Source organism: Prorops nasuta, unplaced genomic scaffold, assembly GCF_024137725.1.
Source record: "Prorops nasuta isolate Cenicafe-Biocafe unplaced genomic scaffold, Cenicafe_Pnas_1.2 PNAS00005, whole genome shotgun sequence".
Taxonomy (NCBI): domain Eukaryota; kingdom Metazoa; phylum Arthropoda; class Insecta; order Hymenoptera; family Bethylidae; genus Prorops; species Prorops nasuta.
The window spans coordinates 3,517,814-3,540,092 of record NW_027116802.1 but is presented as its reverse complement, the minus strand read 5'-3'; the positions used below and the strand labels follow the sequence as shown (position 1 = coordinate 3,540,092).

Sequence of the window (22,279 nt, the reverse complement as noted above, 5' to 3'; positions counted from 1 at the left end):
TTTGATAAGAGGGATTTATAAACATTGTACTGTGCGCTTATTGCACTGCCAATGTCGTTATGAATACCTATACAATGTTCATGATGTATTTATGTAGAAAATAAAAATTTTAAAAATGTTAAACGGTTCTAATAAAAATTTTCTTAAACCGATCATTCAATTAATAATCATTTCATAAAATTTAGAAGACTTAAATTGCTGAAATATTTTGTACTTGATTACCAATTTAATACTGGTTGCAACGAGGTTGATCGATTTTCGTTGGAAAACGTTAAAACTCTGATAATGCGCTTTGCTGCAATGCTGCAATTATATTCCTTCCTGATAATTAAGTATTCTTATCTTTAACAAGTTATCAGTAAATAACCAAAATAACTAATTGCTAGTCGAGATTTACAAAATTTAATATTATTTTAAATTGCTTTTATATTATCGATAAGACTCCTATATACTAGGCTTTAATTTTATAGGAATGAAGAGTTTTGTTGTTTTTTATCTAAGATCTATAAATTAAATATTATTATTAAATCAGTTAGAATTTTTCTTGCACTATTTTAAGATATACGCTCGATATTAAGAAAGCAAAGAGAAGGGGAAGTGAGGGGTCGCGTTGTATTGTAAGGTGGTTGGTGCATATTTTTATAAAACAATTTGTATGTAATATATTAGTAAAGGTAACTTATTAATTATAACTGTAATACTTTTTCTCACTTTTATTTTCACTAACAATATAAATATTTATGCTGCTCTTATAAAAATAGGAAGTATATGGTTTACTGAAACCGGTGTAAAAAGCGTGAAGGCAACGTGTGGTTAGTGCGAGCACCAATGGCATTTTTCTCGGAACATCCTCACCGTAAAAGTTGTGAAATTCGCTGCAGTATATGATGTTTAACTGAAAACTCGTTGTTACTTTTATCGATAGAACTAGGGGGAGAATGGTAGTCGGGCTAGAGCGATTTATAGGTATGATTAAACTCCAGGATATAATTTAAAGCTGCGAATAGTACGAGACAACATAAAAACAATTGTGTATTATTGAATTTCTTCGTAATACAGCATTATATATATTTTTCATAAAGCTTAAACACCCACTCGATTAATCAGGCGAGCTTTAAATTTGAAAGAAAAAAATCTATTATAATCAAGATCGGCCTAAAAAGAATATAGAGCATAAAAATAGAATATATTAACCTCTTAACAGTCTATGTCGCATATAGGCGATACGTGCAGTCGTGCCATTTTTATGTCACGTTGCGTATATGCGAAATGATACAAAAAATACAATAGTTCATTTCCAATCAATTTTCCTTGGATACTTATAGGTTTTTAAGTTCGCTGAAACCAAATCTATTGTCAAAATTTATAAAATTCGATATAAATTTGCGAGGAATAGTTTTATCCTGATTTAAAATGTGAAAATGGATAAATCACATCAACAAGCCAATATGCATTTATATTTATTAAAATCAAACATTTGTTTTGGATTCATCGACCCGGGAAATAGCAATACTGACAAATTAAACCAATCCTGAAAACTTCTTTCTTCAACAAATTTTTGGTACGAATACTTCATTTTCACCAGACTGTTAAAGGGTTAAGAGGTTTAAAATAAAATCGTTGAAACGTACAGGCTATGAGAGTCCTTGACACTTTCATAAACCTACAACACAAAGCAACACACGTATTTTCCACTGGTAACATTCACTATAATTTCAATTATCACACGAATTTTTATGGATATGAACGCTTTCCCGTTTTCGCATTTGCCCGTGCAGGTTCTCTCCCCACCCGGCGACCCTCCGCCATTTTTATTTACATTTTTCGAAACGGCCGCCGCGACTGTTTTTCGAATTTTGTTCTCGCGAGTGAAAGTGGCCGGAATTTTTCACTTTTGTCGCGGGAGCGCGCGACATCAGCATTATTTTTCAATAATCTCAATGAAATTCGCATTTTTCTTAATTTTTAATTAGAAAATCTCTTACATTACGATTAAAAAGTGAAGTGTAGTGCTTAGTGATCTCAAAAGCGTTCATTCCTGTAAAAATTTGACATAATAGTGAAGCGCAGTGTGTGTAGTGAAATGTAAAAACGTTTATATCCATAAAAATTTTTGTGATAATTGAAATTATAGTGAATGTTACCAGTGGAAAATGCGTGTGTTGCTTTTGTATTATAGGTCTGTGAAATTGCAACAGCCAAATGCAAAAGTATCAAGGACTCATAGCCAGCATGTTTCAATGATTTTATTTTAAAGCTCTTAATAAACTATCAAATTAGCCCTTTTCTGCACGAAACGACACAAATTTTATCTTCTTTTTGGGTTATTGGAAATTATGGAAAGCAGAAAGATCTTTGTGTGTGTGTGTGTCGTATATGTTCTTATGGTTTTGAAGTGTGTTCTTTCAGTCTTTCTCATTATTCTTTATCTATCTCAACATATTTTATCAATATGATCGTTTAAATGTTGAAAAACGTAAAAATTTTCATATTAATTTTTAATCAGCTGTAATTTTAGTTTGAAGAATGTGGTTTGTTTGGTATTAAAATTTAGAAACTGGCAGCATACAAATATTTGCTTTAAAGTTCACAAGGCTAAATAAAAAATTCAATATGACGTACCCTAAATGATAACAAATTTGTAAGAAAATTGTAATTTTTCATTTTGTTCCGTTAGTTTCAATGATTTCAAGGTAGATAGTGGTAAATATTATTAAAAAATTGATATTCTTGTTGTTGGAAAGTGTAACATTCAATTTGAAGGCTTGGAGTTAAATGAAACTTACTTTCGTTTTTAAATTTTAATTGTTTTTTGGCCAATTTTGTACATTTTCTCAAAGATAATAATTCTTTTTTAAATATAACATATTTTTGTACATACTAATTAATAATCTGAAGTGAAATTAGCGAAATTAAAAGCGTTGAATCTAACATGGTGGGACGTCATTCGATATATACAAAACTGCCTAAAAACAGTTAAAATTTGACAACAAAAAGAAGTGTTATTCAACTGCAGGCCTTCAAATTGAAAGTCACAAGGAATACCGATTGTTGAATAATATTTATCAGTATCCACTTTGAAGTAATTGAAAATATCGGAAAGCAGTGAAATTAATCATTTTATTACAAAAGCGTCGCCATATTGTGTATGCCATATTGAATTTGTTTATATGGATTCATAGACTAATGTAAATATTAGTATGCCGCCCGCGCGTTTTTAATTTTCAGTACAAAACAAACCGCATTTATCAAACTAAAATTACAGCTGATTGAAAAATAATTTGGAATTGTTCATGTTTTTCAACATTTAAACATTCGTATTAATAAAATATGTTGAGATAGATAAAGAATAATGGGAGAATCTGAAAAAGCACACATGAAAACCATGTACGTATGCGACAAGAAAAAGCTGTTTATGTTTTCCATCATTTCCAGTAATCCGAAACGAAGATAAATTTTGTGTCGTCTTGCACCAAAACGCGTTAATTTGATAGTTTTATACTATCCAACAATTTTATTTTTTATTGATTTTTAATTGTTTTTGAATATTTTATAATTAATTAATTGATTATATTACAATAACCTCTTTAAAAAACGTTGATGTAAAAAATCAATATTTTCTTTTCTGTTAAGTAAACTTCGATACATAAAATTTACTTTAAAATCGCTAATTTTATATTTTCGCGGTAGGTACGTGCAATCTCCTGTACACATTATGTACCTCTAATTGAATTATATCCGGCTGAAATATCTCGTAAAATCACAAAAATATTAATCCTGCTTCATTATAGCTTATGTAATAAATTTTCTTGTTAATTTATAAATTAATGACCTCCCTTTGGTTCCCAAATTTATATTACAAATGTGATGTAATAACAAACGTTATAACTTTCAACTTTTATTATTAAGTAATTTAATAAGATTAATGGTTATTAGTCTTAATATTATCTATAATCCTTAATTTTAGGAAGTAGATTTATTGTTCTATTGCGTAAAATGGATGCATTTGTATACAGGTAAGAAATCTCTCACGCGTTTATTCGGAATTATGATAAGAACAAGTAACTCAGTTTTTCTCATGATTACGTACCCTCTGTATTATCGGTCTATCGCGTATTAAGCGGATATCATTAATTCAGACTCTTACTTTTTGCCCTCCTATTACTTTTTCTTTCATATTGTTCCCATAATCTGTTATTACATGCATTATCAAGAGAATGCTTTCATTTATTAGCACAGTTTTATATTTGTCTTTTAATCATTAACCGAATAATTCACACAATTTCATTTGTCTAATGAATGTACGGTTACGAAAATATTTCTGTTATAATATGATTATATATTGTTGAAATACGGGACATTTTTTCAAATTCGGTTGAAAAGTTGAACAACCCTGCTGGACAGTGTATATACATATCTCAAAGTCCACTCGCTGTCCGTATGGATGTCTGAATATTTGATTCTTGCTAAAGTTGGCCATATATGTACTGGGTCGATCGATATCACTATACGACATCATAGAATACCTATATAGCTACAGCATTGTACTACAATAGATAACACGCATTTGCAATTTGATACAAATGTATAAAAGCTGGCAGAATTCACTCATGCACAAAATTTTCCATGTGTTAAAATCTACACAACAGAAATATGTAAAAGTTTTCTTTTAAAGCCAGTAGTAAAAGGTTCAGAAAATAAGCGTGGAGATAAAAGCATACTATAAATCAACTTTTATATACTATCTCAGCTGGAAAAATGGCATTTTTTTTTTTTTTTGAAAGAAAAAAGACGGAGAAAAAATTATTTAGAATCTTTGTAATTGAAAATTCTATACAAAATTATTTTTCCATTCTATTTTCGATGGATCTATCCATGGTTGATTTGGTGTTGTGAAAACTGTTAGAGGGAAACGTGGTCGTATAGGGAAATTTGACACGAGGTGACGGACGACGGACATCGTACGTGTTTGTCCGAATGAACGCTGTAATTCACACCGGGGGCGTATCTTGCAACATTCTCCACACTTCGTTGCTACTGGTGCTACTGCAATTACGACTAGTTAAACGATATTTACTTTACACGCTACTGTCTCTTCGTGACACGAAAATAATAAGCTCGTTCATAATTTGTTTGAGTTTGCTTCGTCAGAATATCCATTAAAAACGTAAAATTTTCATCACCCTCCACTCATTCTTGTGACTGTAAATTTTAAGTTTAGCATAAAGAGTCCAGTTTCTCGGATATTTCTTCACGACAGAAATATTAATAGACGAAGGTAGAAATGTTCGCAGGGATGAGGATTAATTTTTAAAAATGCAATCAGAGGGAGAGTCACGTAGCTCTTAATGATTCATGGTATAGCTGGAGAATTTTTAGAAACGTTTAAATTGCTCAAAATTAGAGATATGCCTGAAATATGAGGAAAATCATTTTCACTCGCTCTATTAATCGTAGCTTAATTAAGGTTTGTCAAGGGAAACGATCGATTCTTTATACGTCTGAGCTCTACGCAGCATAATCAATTGATTGTGGACCAGTTTTCAATTATAACCTTGTAATTTGCTAACCTCGTTAGAAGTAACTCAATCCAGTTCAGGGAATTCTAGTAGTTTTACTTTGACGCTGATCTACTTATCGGAAAATTACCATTTTCCACTGTGTTTTTGCTTATTCGCCTTCCTGAAGCTCTTCTGTCTGCCATATTTCTTTGCATCCCATCCGATAATGGAATAGTGGTAGGATTTGGATATTGGAAAGTTAACGAAAAAAGTTGTTAAATTCTTTGAGATTAGAATGAATGGATGAAAAGCAAGCGTTTTTCCTGTTTGCTCGGGTGTCAAGGGAATCTACAGGTTAAACTCCGAGCCTCCGCCTCTCTAATCTCAACGGTATCCATAAAGAAGCCTTGATCCCGTTCTTTGCCTGCTCTTAACGACCATTTAACAACAGCCCGTATGTGCACCCTGTACCGTCCACGGTCTTGTCGCAAGGTCGAGAAAAGCAGCGGTCTTTAAACCGACGCGCCATCGTTATTAAAAATTAAAAGAAGAAAAATTACTTTCATTTTAAAAAATACACAGCATCTCTACCCATATCGACCATTTAAATAATTACACGACAAGCCTTTTGTAATTATTTATAAATTGATCGACTGATTGACCTAAAAACAAGCTTTTCATTGCAAATGAAAAATTACTTAGTATAAAAAGCATTCAACCATAATTAATCAGGAGAAGTATGAATCATGGATCATATGCAGCATGTTAATGCTCTGTTATCGAAAAGCCCTTATCGTCGGTGTAGTCGATAATTCGGCGAGGGGCGTATAAACGATTTTATTTATAGCCCCTCGTACCATTCTAGCTCAAGTACCACTGTAAAAAAATTTATGCAAAACTGCATGTAGCAGCAGTCATGGACAAGTATATGTATATGACTTACGACTGTCGTTGTAAATTTACATATTATTTAATTTTAACAAAATTTCATAGCAATAACTATAAAATTGTTCTTTCGCGGTTCAATATTTTATTACAAAGACTGTCATAAGCTGTTCACGATTATCATTATGATCTTAGCAGAAAAATGTACAGATGGTAGTTCCAATACCGTTACTTTTTACCAACGAATTCTTACTCCCCAAAAGAAAAATGAAATTTCTTTGAATTGTTGGTTTGAGAAGAGCAGAAAAATGAAAATTAAGGATAAATAGGTATGCGCTAAGATAAAATACAATCAATGTAGTTAGAGACTTTGGTTAATGGGCAAAGCAAGTTCCCGCAAGGTGTAAAGTAGATCTTGTTGCAAGTCAGGTAAATTGAATAGCGGTGAAGTTTCGGGATGTGCGTTAGTGGCGTCAAACTTATATCGAGGTGGAAACAGCGAGCTGCAGAATCCCAAGAGGAGACAACGATCGAATATCTACCCATGAAGCACGCTTTGCAAGAGTTAAACTCTGCCAGAAAGCTTTTCTCTCTCTCCTTCTATATGCACTCCTTATTCGAAAAGACGAGTTCCCCGGGCGTTCTACTCCGGGAAATTGGATCTGCAAGATTTATGAGGCACTACCACGAATAAAGATTTTCAAAGCACCTATGAACTATGAAGCCCTAAGAATTCCCAGCTTCAGCCTAAACCTTACGAGGAAATTTTCATTGCTCTTGCTTTGCTCCCACTCCACTCTAAAATCCATCTCGAATAATACCCTCGTAATTATCCAAGAGTTTAATTAAAATATCAAAGACTATATATATATATGCATTTTACTCGTTTCGTATACCTTCATGTTTATGCTCACTCTAATGATGTTTTAGATCTTACTCTGCCAAGATTCGTTTGTTTCGCGATGCTGCTTGAACAAGTTAAACACATACACACACTCACAAGCGTTGCTGCACTGCGGAATAGATTTTTGACTGACTCATAGATTTAAATGAATAAACTGTATCTGGTATTAGGAATTATTTATATCGAAATAGTGGTATTAAAGTAGAGCATAAATTCATTAACTAAAATCACTTATATTTACGCTATTATAAAATGTACCATATTATATTTTAAGTGATCTTGAATTCTACGTGCGAACTGTTAAAGTGAAGAGTACGAGGATAAAAGGTTTTGACAAGGGCCAAAAAAGTCCGGATTGTTGGATTCTCATAAGAATGATAAAAGGCATGATATCTGGAGGTATAGAAATTGGCAATGAAGGCAAAAGTTTTTCAGTTGAAATCGCTTACGAACTGTCATCGTCACAATTTGCTACTTCCGTCGTTCCGGGACGACAATTTTCGGATTCAAAGATAGCAATGAGAGCGGTCATCACCGTTGCAGTTCGCAATTTCCGGCGCTTCAGAGAGTGGAAATTTTCTGTGTTGTGGCAGAAAAATAAAAAGTTCCGGTAATATTCACCCGAATCCATATATCGAATTAATTGCAATAAATAAAACTAAGCCTCGGATAATAGTTATTTCTCACATTGTGGGGAGCACAATGATTATTAGAATAAAACATAAAACTTACTAGGAAAAAAAATAGTTTGAAAAATGCAAGATTTTCACGTATCTGAAATGAAAAAATGGTACGCGCACGGAGGAGGCTTAGATTCGTAGTTTGAAGCATGAGTAGGATTTATGGCGCATGCGCGAACTCTTACAGGAACGCGTCGCTATTGGTGAACGCTTGTGTCACGGAATTTGCCGCCTCGAGTGAGCGGAGATCTCCGTCCGTCAGTTCTCAGTCTAGCGCTGGATTTCTCCAAGTGCGTACGGGTACCAGCAGTGAAGGAGTTTTCGCGCGTCTAATCCAATTAAAAAACCGAATAAGATCAATGTAAAATGTGATTTTTCAAAGTGTTAATATATAGTGTTAGCGAAGAACCATCCAAAAGGTCAAGGAGAATCATCGATCGTCTGTTTATTATGTGAGTGCAAATTTCTTATTGCAAATGTGTAAAATACATAAAAGTGGAGTGGCAAGGATTTGGAGAGGCCAGCGATCACTCGGTGCTAGAAATTTAATGGGCACTGATTTGCTCTCTTATGAAATCTAACGGAATTGGTAAACAATCTATTTTTATGTAAAGCGAGAAACTACATGGCGTGACACACCGCAAATGTCATTTTTCTCCTCAATGTGGAAAAAAGCCAGCTCGATTTGCCAAGTGACCTGGAGTTATTGGCAAAATTGCTTCGTGGAAATCCATATTCTCGGAAAAACCTGACAAGAATCAACTGTATTGTGTTTATCTTTCGTCCAATGTAATCAATTTTCCAATTGAAAATATAGCACTCAAAGATCAAAAACTTATCGTTACTCCGTTCCATCTGGAATTATAATCAAATCTTTCTTTTACGATCTAGTGACTTTATCAGTAGCAAATATGGAATAGACTTATTATAGGTATAATCTTATGATACTCAAACACAGTAAATAAGTATTTTTCACCTATATTTCAGCGAAGAAAAATGCTTGAGTCAACGGATTAAATTTTATTAGATATTATTTCTATATTAATTTGCTCAATGAAGGAAATTAATTCAATTGTTATAGAGGAGTATAATGGAAACAGTGAAATAAGTTTAGGATTTGCATACTTGACAAGTGGTCGGCTGACGGAGTTTATGTGCAAATTCGATAGCAGGTAATATTTGACAGGTAAACAATGACGAGTGTCAGTGGGTAGGGGGAAATAAAACATTGGAAAATGTAGGGAAGAGCTGGACAACAAACGAGGTTTACCATAACGCGACAAAAGCCCGCAGCATTTCATTTTCAAGAGAATTGTCAATAGTCTCGCGATATTCTACGTAGAAAGTAATACTAAGGAGAAAGAGAGCCGAAAAATTTATAGTCAGACCGTCATGCCGGTCTAGTAGTTAAGTGGAAAAGTATAGAGAAGTAGAGAGAGAGAGAGAGAGTAGGAGAAACAAAGACGTGAGACATTAGAAGGGGGAATGAAAAGTGGAAAAGGACTAGATAGGATAAAAGAGTGAAAAAGGACGAGCGCGAGCAGACATATGGGTAAAAGGGGTGGTTTGGTGTTAGAATAGATGGAGAATTAAAAAGTAAAGTGTGAGAGTAGGTTGGTCGTCATGGGTACCGTGTGTTGTGCCTCGAGGCTGTAGTGCAACCGGAGGCCATTTTTAAAGAGGGGGTATAGGGAACACGTAAAAGAGAAGGGGCAAATAGAACGGACACGTGGACAGCGGTCAAGCAGAAACTTCCACCATCTTCTCTACTTCTTTCTCTCTATCTCATCTTGTTGCAAGTTTATTCAAAATTTTGTAACTTGACGGTTTCGAAGGATCGAATTTCTTTTACATTTACAAATATTTCCTTTAAGAAACATGAAAAATTCACAATTTATAGGAGTTCATTATTATATCGATTACTTTCTAGGAATATTCCTATGAAATATACATTAATGAATTTGGATTGTAATACCTCATGTATTTTAAAGAATCTAAAAAATTCTATAATTGTATATCTTGTAATGCTGCTGATAAGAGAGAAGTAGCTTATATTATTTGCATGAAAGAAATTTGAGGATTTAGTGGTAATTAAAGAATCGTTTTATTTTTGAAATTTTGGGCAAGTTTTCTCATATTACAACAGTCTAGAAAATAAAGTTGCAAGATCAAAGCAATCGATTGTGAAATTTGCATCTTAGGGAGAGAGAAAGGCTTGAAAGTTTGATAGATGATAGGGAATTCAGATTTTTCTGGCTAGATAATCTTTCGGTAACCAAAGCAGCAGGGATTAATTTATCTTGCAAAAAAAGTTGGAACATCACAGTGCCTTTATATCTCGCTAAGTTCTTAACTAGACTTGAAAACCGGAATCCGTAGAAAAAGAAAGAAAGCTTAGAATTGCAGAGAATATTACGCAATTATCTTGCTCGAGGGTCAAATGCGGAAATTTTTCCCAATGTCACTTTGAGATCAACATTGGTTTAGCCGAAACACCTCGCATCGAGTTCCAGCATGAATAATTAGACGTAGTTATGCAAAACCCGACCGACCCATAATCGAAGTTTCTACATAATTGTCATTATAAAATGAAATCTTAGAATACAAGGGAAATTTATTATTAAATTTTTATCTGCTTCACTGAATCGTTCGTTGCCATTTTATTACGAAAATGCAATATTTCTGATACTTTTACAGCACTGGATATTGTTCATTCATTTTCACAAAAATTGGGAATTGGTTCCCTTTCGCATTGCTGTGACTAATTGTAATTGGACACAAAAACAAATTTTGGCTGTGTATAAATCAACAGTGATTATTGAACAGGTTTTCACAGCCAATTATATATAAGAAGCTTCAGCGTTATTTCATTAAAGTTTATCAGAATTTCGAATAATTTTAATTATGGACATAATTGATTAAATATTTGCACTTTCATCAATATCAGATAGCAGTTCTGAGTAATGCATAGATATGGAAAATCTGGTGAAAGCACTGGTGTTTAAAAGATCAGAAATTCGCTTAAGACTAATTTTGGTGAAATGAAAGGGATAGTGGTATGAAAATTCTATGCATGTAATATATCGAATTTCCTTGCATGGACAGCCTCACCTGGGAAATATAGCTTTGACCAGGAGATGGTGGTAGGGGTGGGAAAGGGCAGAAGAGCGAAGAGGCAGGCGGTACACGGTGAGTAGGGTTCACGCATCGATTAGTCGAATCGAATGTAATTACTATTCGAGTGGACGACCGAGTTTTACTTCATAGTCGACTCCACCCTTAAAGCTCCACGAATGTTTTTCACCGAATTAAATGTTGATTTCTCTACTGGAGAAAAACCTCGATATTCACTTTTCCGTAAATTAAATAACACGTGATACCTTAAAAAGCTTTGCGTGTTGCTGTTAATCGACTTGCATACATGTGTTTAGCAACACTTTTAAGTCGATTATTTGCTACATCACAATTTTATGTGATTTCTTTGATAACGTTGATTTTTTGTTCTATGAAACTGCTGGATTTAATGTTGTAAAAGCGTCGGTAGTGAATTTGAAACGTCTCGCATGGTCTTCCACGCGTGAAACAGGGATCAACTAGACAGGGCTTCGTCTAGGACAAAGACTGTCTAGAAACACTCTTCCAATGCAGATCTATTTTTAGATTATTGAAAAAAAAAACGATGCTGTAGAACTCTTCGCGTAATTAATTTCAACTTTCTACATGCTTGAAAATTCTCAACTTCTCTTTGGAATGACAAAAATGATAGATTGCTTTAAGTATTCACTATTGAATAACAGTGATTAATTTGAACCTGATGACATTTCGCGAGAAGATTTCCCGTGTAAGATTTTGAAATTAGGAAGGATTTAGATTATGAGGGAAAAGCGAAAGGATATTTATTATTGTATATAGGGCTGTAATCTGAATATTTCAGATACTCTGTGGAATTGACAATACATTGTATCGATTTGCTGAACGATTGCGAGAGAGAAGGCCTAGACATGGCTTTATGGATGCTCAAATGATGTTAGAAAGTTTCCAAAGAAACATCTGACTCACCTAGCTAGTTCTCTTTTTCGCTCCGACGCTGAACGATTCTCAGCTGAAAGCCTCGCACCAGCTCAAAGGATGCCAAAGGATACTCTACTGTATTTAATTCGAACAACCCGTCTTCCAAATATTTAAACTCTTCCGGACGAATTTTCATCCCTTATACTGCTGGAATAATAACATTATATCTGTTTTCAAAAAAGAAAATCAAAGTTCAATTTTTTGGCATAATAAATTTGTTTCATGATATGGATAGCAATTAGAAGCAATGTCTGATCAGCATTAAAAGTAATGTAGGCCGTGAGCTCAAGGTTATTAAATTAAAATTAAAATGTGCTCTTGAAATTGATATGATTCAAAGTGATACCAATCTGAGTTGCATCAGATCTGTGCCACTGAAATCCTTTTCTGGACAAGGAAGGTCAGTGCTTGTTTTTGTTCGCCATTTTCAATCCTTTCCATAAATTTGTGCAAAACAGGAAACACTCGTGAGCTTGTAAATACAATTTCGTATATATATAGAAACAACGATGAAGACTAGAAATTTTTATACCGTAGAAAATATAACTTTATTGGAAAAGTTTGTCGAAATAGTGAGGAAAGGAAGGTGGAAATATAAAAATTTATTTGCATTAACGAAAGTATTGAAAAAAATCTTGCATCCAGTATGAAAAGGATCCCAAATCTTATACCTTACGGTACTTACTCGACTGTATCATCGTTGCTTGTGTTGGTGTGCTCAGGATGTACCGTTTTAATCCCCGTGGATCGCTTTAACACACTCAGCGAAATTGTCTCTTTGTTGTTTTGTTTGTCTGGTATAAGAAAACACCATAAATAAAAAGTTCAGCAGACGTCGGTAGTGTTATTTTCTAAGAAAACACTGTAATATTTTTTAAAGTAAGAAAATATTATCACTTGACATACTTATCGTTACTAGCTGTATTTCGGAATAGATCATTTTGAAGGTTTCTGTCCATCGGGTATCGCTTGGACAAAGTAAAAATGCTTATCATGAAATAAAATAATAAACGATTTTCTTTTTATGAGAGCTTATAATAGGTCGTGCTTCGCGATTTGCTGAGGCAGTAAATTTGGCAGAGTTATTAATAAATTAATTGCAGTTTATGAAACAGCTGTTATTTGTTAAGAAAAATTGTTTTTCGTAAAATAACAAAGAGAATATCTTATTGACGTTTATTAGTCATATAGCTTGTAATTTCTGTGTGTAAAATATAATCATTCGTCAAATTGGGGCAAATAAATCTTTGCTATTCGATTGACGGGTAATTTAAAAAAACTGCCGAGTGTCCATAACCTCCTTTTTCGAAATTGCAACACTTGATTTTTATCTTTGACATAGTAATATTAAAAAAAATTAAGTCAGTCGATTTGGTTACGACGATAGCAGTAGAGCAGAGGGATCAATTGTATCGTGAAGTAGGAGAGAAAAACGTGTCTCTATGAACGTTTTCGCATTAGTTATAGAGTAACGCTCTCTCGCCATTGAATGGAAGACGACGTTTATGCTATACAGTGGATGACTCGTCACTACTGTAGAATGCACGGAATGTCAGCTCCTCGTTTCCTGCTCCTTCGCACCAAGTTTTCTCCTTCGTCGCGGCGAGGAGCCCGGACAGTCTGGCAAGCGCGTAAATCAAAAATAAAAATAAAACTTTGCGCATCACACGGCAAGCCACTCTCAACCAATAAGAATCGAGCTCGTAAATCAAATAGTAAATCGTGATTTATACGCCAAGGGACGCAATGCGGCAAGAAAAACCCTGACGACGCTCCTCCTCCTTTAATAAACGAGACAAAACATTTTAAAAGATATTCAATATTCGTTGAATTCGAGATGAGCGTTTCATTTGTTTGGTGCAATATTTGGAATTAGCATCGGTGAAGTAAATACCCGCCTTATTAGCTGTTTTCTGATAAACTACTATAAAATTTATGAAATTTTTAACCTATACCAATTCTCGTTGAATATTCGTTTCGTCAGAGTTTAGTTTCACTTCTTTAATTCCATTGTGATGGTGTAAAAAACACTATGACTTTCTTCGCCTTATTTCTAGCCTTATTGATATTCAGAGATTTTCGTACGGCTGACTCTTCCTCTGTTCCGTGCAATTTCAATCCCTTTTCCCTGGCATTCCACGGCGTACGAATGCTTCCACGTCACGCCGCGCGACTCTCAAAGTCCACGTAACACACGCGCGCGATACCACAGTCATTTTACGGTTTCTTATTCTTTATACGCCGTACTGCATCGCGTCAAAATTATTATATCGATTGGTGCGTTATATTGAAATTAAAAATTCAGCTCGTATTACCGTTGAATTTGCAAAAACGAGAGGTCATGTTTCTGTTTCCCGCAAATCGCATGCATAATCGAGAAAATCATGCGCTGCGCTATAGATGAGTTATGAAACTCTTATTTCACACTTGAAGTAATATGGATATCAGATTTCTTGTTATAGCCTTTTCGTTAGGATTTCTATTAATGTTCAAAGATTTATAAAGTGTATAAACTGATTGATTATATATAATGAGATTAGGGTTTATATGCAACTGAATAGTTTATAATGCTGTCAATAATAATCTACCATATGGATATACTATGCATATAGGCATAGGAATAGATTTTATCCATATGAGAGAGGACCACAATTTTGCACCAATCCAGATTTATCCTCCGTGCGCTATTTACTCTCATGGGACGAGCGAGTTGTGTGTCTCATTGTCGAGCAGAGGATTTAATCGCTTCCGGTACTGACAGTCCCTGCAAATAGAACCGGTTTTTGTCATTGACACCGCGAGCCCTTTAGTGGATATCCAGACAAGCAATTTTTTTCCTTTTTTCGCAACACAACGTTTATCTCTCGATCGGTATATACAGGATCTTAACATTAAATGAAAAAGGTATTGCCTTTGTCGTTGAAACATAATAATTGGAAACTGTATCGCGTACGTATATATCTATTGGTTTTTATCCAAGTGTGTTTGGAAAATAATATTCCACGTTTATTATACAACACGAACCAAAAGTATGATGATGTTAAAAGCCGTTAGCATATAGTTTCTGGGCTGAATGCTGTATAATTACTGTTCTGAAAATCTCTAACATGAATCGTTAATGAAATTAGCAGGGAACGTACAGAGAGACATAAAGCGGAACGTGTAATACTATAGTGTATTCAACATTAGTAAGGTTTAACGAAGCTTGAATCAAAGGAAACAACAGTATCCCCATCCCCGTCCATCCACGTTCCAATTCCGGTCTCCCTTTTAAGCCCTAATCGTTTTCCTACGAGCTATTATAAAGAACCTGAATACTCGCTGGTGCCAACGCAAATTAACCACTCCCTTTGCGCTCGCGTTGATTTTTTATTTACCTTCTTTATACCCTTTATCTATCGTTTCAAATAATTTCTCGCAACTTTTCTTGTCGCATCAGCTTCCTTCCCATAATATTTATCAAGCTGCGTGCAATATTATATTTTCACCTACTAGGGTATTCTTCCTTTTATTATAAATTAATCGTGTTTCGCGTATAAAAAGGTCTTGGAAAAAATTTAAACTGGAAAAATCCCCGAGATCATTAATTTTGCAGTAAATTTGTTTCAATAATGCCATAAGTGGAATTTTCTGACGTTGCGTTTCGTGCAGTGGGCTGCATAATGGAAAATTTGCACCTTTATGCAGTTTAAACGTACTCTGCTAGTCATTAAATAAAAATACTATCCAACGATGCATTTCCGAGATTTTTCCTGCGCGTAGCATGCTTTTCGAGTACTACGATATACAACTCGCCCGTGGTACCGCAGGCGGAGAATCCTAATTATTTCAGCTTGGGAAGTTTGTAAATAAAAGAAAATGCAGGAAATTTGTAGAGAGATGTTCAGTAAATATGAATGAAAAAGCATCCAAGAAGGATGACCGTAATAATTTGCATTAAGAAGACAAATAATCTTGGAATATGCACTCAACATTTACGCTTATGCCAAATGAGAGAAGTTATTCAAGGCGAGCTCGTATTTTTTGCTCAGAGCATTTACGATTCCTTCTTTCGGGGACGAGATGTGTGTTCTTTATCTCGATAAATAGGGGCATCTCCGCTCACCGAACAAAGCAAGTAACGAACGGGCAGCGGTTTGCGCAACGGCATTAAATGTCAGGTCAGGAGACTGGCTATGTTCAACGGGATTGTATATACATATACATATAGTGTGACTCGCACTATACTTATTTATCCCATCGGTTTGTCTTGGTGGGAAGAGGGGCAACGCCTCTCGAACCCTTCCAATAACCACACCGATATCTTCTCCAATATCCAATAATATAGTCGGTAACTACCAGCATTCACCGTTGTTCATCAAAAATATATCAGTATTCAATCAAATTTGCCAATGCTTATCGCTATTCGTCGAGGATCCATCAATATCCAATCAGATCCATGAACGTTCGCTTAATCATCAAGCTATATATATATATATATATACACTACCAACAGATTGCTTCCTACTGCTCGTTTCGCCTGAAATCTCCCGAGCGCTTTTTTGCTCTCTCCAAATCGTTCAGCTAAAACTCTTTGAAACGAGATGCCAGCCACGTCAAGGTTCGCTCTGCCTGCACGTTCACGTGATTTCGATTGCCGCAAGAAATCAACAATTAGATACACCGCGTTTCTTGACAGTATTTCTCTGTATATATATACGTATAGCTGCTTTTTGGTAAATTAATTTCGATCGAGCACGAGTATAAAACTTGGCGAAGGACTAGCAAACTTTCCTCGCAATTAAAATCGTACTCGCCTCGTGATTTTCTGCACGCGCAGTAAAGCGTATGATGTTTTTTTCTCTCGCTGGAAAAAGTGTCTCCGTCAATGGGAGCAAAAGTGAAAACGTTAACTCGTCAGCAGTTTCTTATTATATAGCAATTGGTATTTGGTTGTTAAAACCTGGAGCCGTACGTTATTACCCCACGTGATTTTACGAGATTCAGGCGTCTGCTTGAACGTCAGAATAAATCGCATTGTCGATAAGATAAAGCCTTCCTACCGCGTGTACTTGAAAATTATACAATTGCGGTAGCTTCGTTCCTACCTGATAATTGATTCACCTCGACTGTTCCTATCTACTTGCTCGTTTAAAGCCTGACTCTCTTTCTCTTCCTAATTACAGGCTATTCTCATCACACCGATAATTCATATAATCACAAATTTTATCAATGGTCTTGAAATAATTGCAACCAAATCCTCATCAAGTTAATATAATTATTAGCTGTTAATTTTTGCACTACATAGTAAATGGGACAGCACTTATTGTTTTGTGGTTGAAATAAAAAGTTTTTTACCAATAATTATTTGTTATTTTTATATTTTATCACGGACTGATTAGATACCTGTGTTTGTTAAATGCTTAATTATTATTTAGTTGTTCTTTATAGATGTCTATAATAGCTGTGAGTGACTGCCTGTAAACGTGTCATTCATTAATCCAAAGCAAATCTTGTTTGCTTGAATTGACGGCAGTAGAATATTCATGAGTTACAGTAGTTGCTTTCTAAACAAAGGAATGTACGATCAATTCGACACAGTACGGTAGTTATATCATGTTGATTAATACATAGGGTATTGAATTATTGTTTATTATTTAACTAAATAACAATATTATGTAGTTTGGAAAAATTTCGATACGAAATAAGCCAAAAATTTATCGTATCATGTAGACGATAGCAGATAAATTCTCGAAGCTTATCTTTTATTAAGAGATCTCCAAATGGCCTAGAGTCTAGACCCTATATAGACTCCACCAGAATCCACACTGAATTCAGACATTTGACAAACCGACCTTGAAGATTAACCTTACTTCCAGAACAAGTTTATGTGATTGGAACTGATCAAATAAAAAATGCAAGAAACCATAGCCGAAATGTGTGTGGCAATGCTTATTATATATATATATCCACAACTTTCGTAAATATAGAGGGATAAAATGTTTGTTCTTAAAATATATTATAAATATTTGTTGACTGTACTATATATATCCCTAAGAATTTTCCTTCTGAGAAAGATAACAGAAATCTAATTTGCAATGCAAAGAAATTTATAATTTATTTGTATTAATGGACCTTGAGAGAATCACGAGTATAATAAATAACCTTTGGAAGGTATAGATAGCTTACTTTAATTATTTGTAATGTTTAGTAGTAAAGAAGTTTCAAGAATAGAAACGGATGTTACTGGTTTACATGTATGGTGAATATCAATAGCATTTTCTTCAAAACCTTCTTTTGTATAGGGGTGTACATAACACGAGCATATTTTGATAAGTCATTCACGGTAAACCGTTGGCTGTCTCGGCACACATTCACTCGATGAGATTGCTGAATAACCTTCGTTAACTGCACAATATCATTTTGGTGGAACAGTTCCAGAAAACATCATTTTAATCAACGTTACTTTGTATATATAAATAATTCATGAAAATGTTCAAAGAACCACATTCCTTTTTTATTATTTATTCGCTCTTATGTATAGAGTTTATTACTATCATTGATGGTAAATTATAATTGTTTGTTTATCCAAACAATTCGCATGATTATCGTTATCAGGCTCTTCCGGGTGACCAGTATGATGCTTTATCTTCGATGAATCGATCGAGGAAAGTTTTCATTGTCGTGGTAATATATTTCGTCACGAGTCGTTCATCTGTTCCCATTGTTTGGCTTTTCACTGCGTTTTACCGAAAAGAGAGAGTCTGTGCGTATTTTGTATCTCTCTCCCCTACGCATTAGGATATACAAGCGTACGCTCGCACACACGTTTGCGTAGACTGGAGTGCAATGCCTGCTAATTACGTCACAGCTATCCGTGTTATTACGACCATTGTTATTACAGGCCGGTTTAATTACAACTCGTGGAGAAATCGAATCTCGAGCGGTGGGATCGGATGAGTCAACGTCCTCCCCGTCACTGGACTAGCAAACGAAAATTACTTAATGCATCAGCAAATTCGTATTTACACCCGAAAAAATCTAGTCAAATTTAAGAAAAATTTGTTCAGTATTTACGCCCACGAGGTTATTTAATTTTACCCAAATACCAATTTTAATAATTACTAGGTAAAAAAAATATGTTAACATGTTTTATAATTCCTATTGGATATTATTGAAGAGTAAATTTTCAATTGGTTTCGTTTAATGATGGAGAGTGCACAGTTTGGAATTTTGCAGAGGAAATGCAGCTGACTAAATAATTGACGCATTTCCAGGCCTTTCATGTCCCACAATTCTTTTTTCATTAATCATCTTCAGCTGTAATTAAATGATTTTATTATTCGCTCTGCTCGTCCCCATTAAACTGACCGCGATATACGTTATTTCCTTGACGAAAGTCTACCGGTTTTTTAGCTCTTAAATCCAAGTCCATTGGATTACTATTCTACTTTGAGGACAGGGAAACCAAATTCCGCCTTTCTAGCCTTCACTCAGCTTTTTAATTACACGCTAATTTGTGTAACTTCAACCACAATTTTCCCATTTCATTTCTCATCCAGCTTAATCGTCTTGTCTTTTATCACCACTTTCCGAGAATCTTTCTGATCTGACATTCATCATGAAGCTTCGAACCCTCAGGATTGATACATTAACCAAACAAAAGGCATGCTACCATTTTAAGTTTTATTTTACGCTGATTGGCAATGTTAAACTGGAACACGAAACGTATATACACAATATTGCTTGGAAAATATGAGTAATTTTTAATGTGACTCAGAGTCACCAATCATTTTATTGTTTCTTTCTATCAAGATATTTCTTTTGTACAATTAATTGATAATTAATAGAAAAAGTGAGTGGCAAGAGTGAAAAGTTAGAAAGGTATATGTATACTATACTATACGTATACTAGTGCTTGCATGATAAAGATATGAATGGTTGGGAGATTCCGGAGATGGCAGTGTAGGTAGACTTGTCTGATGAACGATGAGCAACATGGGAACTGCGTAGTAATAGCATGAATAAGATCTCAGATCGACTCTTTGTAAACAATGGACGTCTACGAGTCAATTGCATATATACGATAATCTTTTATAATTCGATCTATTTAAAGAAGCACTCTATGTATATCAAATCTTATAAATTTTTTCATCTAAAATTTATTTGACATTTAACACTTTGGGCTCGCTCTAGCACGGGTTTTACGATATAAAAGCTGACAGCATAACGTGTAAAAGTATGGTTGGGCAAATTTCCGGTGAGAGCTGCGCAATGGAACGATCTGGAAGGCATTAATTTTTAAAATGTGAACATTGCATGAAAAAGTATAAAAATTACGAAAATGACTTCACTCTGCAGGCACGTATTGAGGATAAGGAAATTTTATTTGAAAAGAGATTCTGATATAGATATAGGATTGAGTTTTTTAAGGAGTCTCAGGGTCTCCTTGGAGAATCCGGTTTTGAAATCAACAATAATCGCAATGAGAATCACGCGTGGATTAATCGCTGAATCGTACGCGTGACTCATAATCTCGGCCTCGTGTGAAGATCTTTTGCACTTTGATTAATCTTTTTCCCCGGCATTTCCAAAACAATTGGTTTCTTCTATGTATTTGGGAGACGATGGTGGTAATTTGCAGTCTTTTAACGCTATTTTGCAACAGTTTTCACGCGACAGGAGCTTCTGTTTCCTTGACACAATGCAATGCTTGCCTTTTTACGACCTTCCATCTGATGCCTAGTCTACGTGAAAAGCGAGTTTACTAAACTTTAATGAAAAGGGAGATGGCTCTCTCTCTCTCTCTCTCTCTCTCTCTCTCTCTCTTTTCCTCTTTATTCATTTTACGATCCTCTCAATGCCATCTCATTCCTCACCTTTCTCTCTCTCTCTCTCTCTCTCTCTCTCTGTAAATTTGTTCCTGTTGGATCAGATTTATGCCTCTATGTTCCCCTTAACTTTCATTCAGTCAAAGATGAAAAGGATCTTTCCTCATTAATTAGTCTGCTTATTCAGAGACTCGACGGTAAATACTTGTACCTTTGAGAGAAAATGGATTAATTTTCATAATTGTCAGAATAACTAATAATGAGAAGAGAGACTAATAAATGGCTGAGTATGATTTTACCTGACGTATGGTTGAAGGACGGTGAAAAGAATTTGTGAGTGAAAGATGCCTGAACTGAACGTCGCATTACGATCGGTTGATTGGTACAGCTAGAAGTTCGTGCACGAACAATCCAGTCGGAGTGCTGGCAAACAAACTCAAAGAGCCTAATGGGACGTCATTGTTCGGAAGGCAAGACAAGGCCGCGTGGTTCGTCATTGGATAATTGGACACTCATACTTGGTGCATTGGTATTCCGCTGCAATGCTCTTCATGGAATAATCGCCTGAAATCATTGAAAGCTCAACGGCGCGGGCAAAGCATACGATGCCGTTGAATATCGCTATTCTTGTTTGTATATACGTAGCGGTAAATCCCCATATGCGAGCACATATGAGCTTTCAAGCCCCAGGAAATATCGTTACTCGAAACATTCTTGAGCCTCTTCGAGCAATCCAAACATATATGCAGAAAAATATATACACAACTTGAAAATATTGTCGAAATTAAGTTTCCATACAAATAACGTTTGACTAGGAGCTAACAATTGACTCGGCATCGAAGGAACGATAAATCGTTGGTTTGACAATAAATTTTTATCGAGCAAGTAAATCGCGAGCTTAAAGTTCCAGAACGTAAACAATCGATTAAAAAGTCCCGGCTGAGCACTTTTAGAGTCGGTCTCGACATTTATAACTTACGTAAACAGGTGTTTATTCTCGACTTGGACAACGCTGTGCGACAAGGCAAAAGTGGCGCGATGGAATAAAGGTGTCATTTTCAAGTTCAGCCGGCTGTTCAAACAGACACGTGGGGAAGGAAGAAGTTTTTCAGCATTTTAGTTCCTACCCAGAGTGATAAAATTCGATGAAACCTGAAAGACTGTGAAAGACGCTCGCTCTTCCTGGCTGGATGAAAGGAAGAAGCGACTTGGCTAGATAAACAACCGTTTGAGCCAATAAAGTAACTATTACAATGCTTGAAGCATGATGCAATAGATTTCTCGAGCAAACGAGAAAGTGGCAGTAATTCTCTTTTTTGCTTGTTTCTTTTTGCATCCAAGCTTTATCACAATATTACATTACGCTTTCGCAAAGAAGTGAAAATCCCGTTGTAAATTAGATACAGTTGGAGCGAACACTGACAGAAA

General features: G+C 35.0%; 1 protein-coding gene across 3 annotated transcripts in view; it reads left to right on the top strand.

The window, feature by feature from the left end:
- The first annotated feature begins 8,252 nt into the window (after positions 1-8,252).
- Positions 8,253-22,279, top strand: part of LOC136773536 (uncharacterized) — a 30,401-nt gene continuing 16,374 nt past the window's right edge. For all 3 annotated transcript variants that reach the window (XM_066727280.1, XM_066727279.1, XM_066727281.1), the window contains exon 1: positions 8,253-8,422. The gene's annotated coding sequence lies outside the window, so the exon portion shown is untranslated. The remainder of the gene's footprint in view (positions 8,423-22,279) is intronic.